The sequence below is a fragment of the Wyeomyia smithii genome, chromosome 3, assembly GCF_029784165.1.
Source record: "Wyeomyia smithii strain HCP4-BCI-WySm-NY-G18 chromosome 3, ASM2978416v1, whole genome shotgun sequence".
NCBI classification, from domain to species: domain Eukaryota; kingdom Metazoa; phylum Arthropoda; class Insecta; order Diptera; family Culicidae; genus Wyeomyia; species Wyeomyia smithii.
Genome location: NC_073696.1, coordinates 244825572 through 244830845, shown reverse-complemented (window position 1 = coordinate 244830845; position 5274 = coordinate 244825572).

The following is a 5274-nucleotide window of genomic DNA, read 5'->3' as shown; positions in this document are numbered from 1 at the left end:
CTGATGTCTTCTGCTCGTGCACCAAGATCAGTTGCCATACCAACCTCACGCTCTACTGCATCGCCGTTTAGATGCACGTCGAAGTGCTGCCTCCACCTTTCGATCACCTCACACTCGTCAGTAAGGAGGTTGCCGTCCAAGCTCCTGCACATATCGGCTTGCGGCACGAAGCCTTTACGGGAGCTGTTCAGCTTCTCGTAGAACTTCCGAGTGTCGTTAGCTTGGTACAGCTCTTCCATCGCTACGCGATCTCGGTCCTCTTGCTGGCGCTTCTTCTTTCGGAGGACTGAGTTTTGGCTGTTCCGTGGCTGTCGGTATCGTTCCACGTTCGCTCTCGTGCGGTGTTGCAGCATTCTCGCCCGTGCTGCATTCTTCTCCTTGACTAACCGTTTGCCGTCAAACCAGTCATTTCTATGATTCGGGGCCCTTGTACCTAGTAGCGCTACAGCAGTGCTACCTATGGCGGATCGGATGCTCCTCCAGCCATCTTCAAGGGTAGCTGCGCCAAGCTGCTCTTCCGTGGGTAGCACTGCCTCCAGCTGCTGCGCGTATTCCTGTGCAGCCTCGGCGTCCCGCAGTTGCTCAATATTTGGTCGCGGCGTTCGACTTCGGCGGGTGTTATACACCGTCGATAGTTTTGAGCGCATGCACACAGCTACTAGGTAGTGGTCCGAATCTTTATTCGCACTGCGGTAGGTGCGAACGTTGATGATGTCGGAGAAGAACCTGCCGTCGATTAGAACGTGGTCGATTTGGTTCTCTGTCTGTTGGTCGGATGATCTCCAGGTGGATTTGTGGATATCTTTGCGGGGGAAGAAGGTACTTCGGACTACCATACCACGGGTGGCCGAAAATGCCGGCATGCAGGCTATCTGGTCCGATTACCGGTCTGTACATTGCCTCCCGGCCTACCTTAGCATTCATGTCCCCAATAACGATTTTCACGTCCCGTCGCGGGCAGCAATCGTGGACCTGCTCCAGCTGCGCGTAGAACGCTTCCTTCTCGTCGTCGGGTCTTCCTTCATGTGGGAAGTGCACGTTGATGATGCTGTAATTGAAGAACCGGCCCTTTATCCTCAACTTGCACATCCTTGCGTTGATCGGCTGCCACCCCATCACGCGTTGGCGCATCTTACCCAGTACTATGAAGCCGGTTCCCAGCTTGCTGGTTGTACCACAGCTCTGGTAGAAAGTAGCCGCCCGGTGCCCGCTTCTCCATACCTTCTGTCCTGTCCAACAAAGTTCCTGCAGCGCTACGACTTCGAAGTTGCGCGGATGTAGCTCGTCATAGATTATCCTGTCGCATCCTGGAAAGCAGAGCGATTTGCAGTTCCATGTCCCAAGTTTCCAATCGTAGTCCTTATTTCGTTGCCTAGGTCTATGCCGATTGTTCCGATCCGTATTATCTCTTACGTTGTTTGTAACATGTTGTTTTCCGGGGCGGCTTGTTGGGCCTTCCCCAACCCCCTGTCTCGCCGGGGGACCACCGTGTCAGCTCTGTTTAGAGTCCCACGCTGCCACCAGGACGTTGATCAGCCGCTCCTAACATGGAGATCAGACGCTGTTTTGAGCCGCACCATCTTGGTGAACAGACGCTCAGGTTGGCGAAGCATTTCCTCTACCGCCGGAATATGGTTTACGCGCCAATGATCGCGTCGCACCTTCTCACTTAGCTAGTGTCGGATGACAACATTGCCCAGGCAACACCAACCAGTTGGCTACCATCCTGTGACCTTCATACCGAGGACCTGAGAATATCCATAGTCTTTGATTTCAAGCCTTCAATACTTCGATGCACGAAAAATTTAGACTGCCTTATCATACCAGATAAACCCCACCCTTTTCATAGGTTGCCCTTTTCCACTTTCAACACGTGTATGACCACTTCTTTTGTATGAGGAACACGTATGTTCAGGCATTTCAAAGTTATGGTGGAACATGCACTCAAACATGCTGATAATACTATTTTTCTTCATTTAAACTAGGCAATCTGGAATGACATTTCTATCAATGTTGATTTTAGTATTCTTACCGGAATCGCTGTACGTGGAAATGATAATGCATAGTTATCTCACCTGGTTAGTGTGCTGCAAAATCATTTCAGTTATTATATAACGCATTTGGGAAGATAATTAAAAATGACAAGTGAAATAAGATATTATTTTACTATCTATTTTATTTCGTATTCATCCCATGTTTTTAATTTCACTCGTAGTTTCGAGAAATCAGTTGCAAGCATTTACTGTACCATGAACAGAACAAAGCAGCTCTTGTGATATTCTCTTTTCTTTTAATAACTCACCAGCAATTGAATGCTCAAACACTGGTACATTGATATGATGAATGACCAGGGACGGACGTTTATTGCAGCTTGGTACTCTGAAGACAAAGAACAAAGCGATGTGTTGTTGAATTCCTAAAATGATTGCAGGATACTAAAATTACTAAATTATATCGTGTTTCCATCATATCACATTTCACCATCAAACGGATATTATTCGAAAAATTGTCTCTCTCCTTCAACGAAACGTACCTACCGTGCAGCATTTTTTGTGTGCCTCCAACAAGAAGAAATAAAAATGTATGTCTCTTCTTGACTCAGTTTGCACATCCGAAAAGTTAGTGCCTTTCGAAGGGCTGCTCATCCGTCGCCATCCGGCGGCGCCACCTAGGTTATAACAATAAAGTTTGCCTAGCCTCTCGCAAGACCGGTTCGGTCCGGTTGCAAAGTCGGTATGACAAGCCGAATTCATACTCATTCCTCTCTCTCTCCGCAACGGACACCAACCAGACCTTAGCAGCTGCATATCATATTCCTTCACGCTACCGTACACCAGGACGGTTCCAGAGTCTGGGAGGCTTGTGTGTATGTTGACGGTGTATTTGCATGTTATTTGTTGCCAAATATTTGTGTCCTGTGTTTGCCGGCAAGTGAGGCTTGTTGAAGTTTTGGCCCCCCCGGGATGCATTCTCGGTATTCATCCGCTTGTATCTTTGACGATAGTTGCCAAGTAAAGCCGCATGTAGACTGGTAGAATTCGATCTTAACGCATGGCCTAATTTTTGTTCTGTTAAATAATGATGCGTCTCCATTATGATTATGAGCTATGAATTAGGATGGAGACGCATGGTGGTGGGTGGGTTCTCGAATTATGCTTATGCACAAGCTCAATTCTCCGCTGCTAGTGACTGCCCCCGAAGTAGCCATTTGCTCTGGTGTACTTGCAAATCCATGAAACGAGACGTTTTACATTGTTTCTGGGGCTTGTTTCCATTATCTCAGTTTGAAATGTTTTGCATGTTTCTGGGGTGCAGCGCATGGATATACTTATACATATCGTCATCTTTTCTTCGCACCACAAACAACAGACCGAAGAAACACACACACAAAACGATTCTGCGGACGAAGAAACTGAGCAGGCTGAAAGCTTTCCCTCGAACGATGTCTTCCGAGCAGCATCCATTTCCCTGAAAGTTGCTTAGAAATTCGGTTTGAGAATAGGACAACTTTTACTGCGGATTCCATCCATGCTGTGGACCAGCAGCAGTTTAGAATACGCGCACTAGATTGCGGTGAGTGTCGGTTTTTGTCACTCAATGGAGCGCATTAAACTAGAACCTGCCTCTAACCCAAGCAGTGCAAACTCCCCGAGGAGTGGAAACTTTGTAACTACATTGTGAGCGAAAGTTCAACCGCAGATTTACCACGCGAACGTGTAATATCCTCTTGTGTAGTTCAGCTTTCGAAAAACACTTTCACGGTTCTGCACACAATTAATCACCTCGGGGAGCGCTTGGGTGAAAAGCCATTTTTCAGCTTCTCACCATGGATATTGCAGGTTGATAGGCGTTGCTGCGGGGAACCAGTATTTGAAAAACAGAATTAAAAAAATGAATGTGAGAGGGAAGAGAAAAAAACACAACACAGACACACAACCACAACAATAAAAGCCGTAAATTTCAATCAAACCCACTTATGCAGAAAACCGGGTTTCACTCTGTTTTGGTGTTGCTTTGCTCCACCCACGGTGCGTCCCGCGGCTGTCATCTTTCGCTGACCCAGCTTCTATGGGTTGCGTTTGATTAATGAAACCCCGGTCAAGTTCCAACGCCGCGTTGCCAGGGTTTAAAACAGCGGGTGCCATTTTTCGTTTACCTTATTTTTTTTATGTAAAATGTAATTACCCTAAAGTTGAAATCGAACAATTACAACTCTTATTAAAAACGTGAAAATCGTGCGGTGTGACATAAATTAATGAATGTTTACGCAGCGGTTTAATTTACAATTTGCATAGAACAAATGCGGCACCAATCAAAAAATCAAATCTAAAATAATCCTCCTCAATTCCTGTGATGTTCGGCGTTAGTCGGTTGACTCGGTGACCGGTGGAGATCTCGAATTAAACTGCACACTCAGTGAAAAAAAAGCAACCACAAAAGACGAAAACGCGCCTTTTTACATTGGCGTAATTAAAATTGTTAAAATCCCCTTTTACAAAAATAAACCCATTCAATCGGAAGCAATCAATCAGGAAGCGTGAGCAAAGGCAGAAGGGAACAAACCGATAACAACCACATTCCGGCAGCAGCAGTGACACGAACCGTCCTTTCTATTGGAGGACGGCCAATCGTCCGTGACCGCAGCGAACCGGGCAACACCATTGAAGTAGGTGTGCGGTTCTGTTGCTGCGCGCTGTGCCTACAAGTCTTTTTTTTTTCATTTACGTTGTCGATTTTCGTTTACCACGCTATGTTTACAATCGCAACTATCGCTTGTTAAATGCTTCGATAACAACGATTCATGAGGGAGGGCAGTGGAAAAAACGCTGACCTGTTTGTTTGTGCTGCTGCTGTTCCTTTGGCACAACAGTTCATTCCTCCGGGGCTAGTTGCAGTGGGTAACGTTTTTCTCATGCAAAGCCGACCCAAATGGGAGTTTAATAGCAGTAAAATCACTTCACTGTTTATTCATTCGACTTAAGTGAAGCTGTCGTCGTGTTTTACTGCCTAATTATGGCAAATGAGCAGTGATACGTGTGGGGGAGGAGGGTAAAACGATTCCCCATGGGAATGCCGCACAGGAAACAGGGTTTAAATTTCACCCAAACATACTGTTGGGAGTAAATGAAAAATTCGCAATATAAGACCATTGCTTACGCCGGTGCACTCCATAGAATGCTCATTAGCTGGCCAAAATGAACTGAGAAGCGGGGGTTTTTTTTGCTTTCGCCCTCGGCAGGCACACGACCGAGCGCTGGAATGTTAGAGAATAAC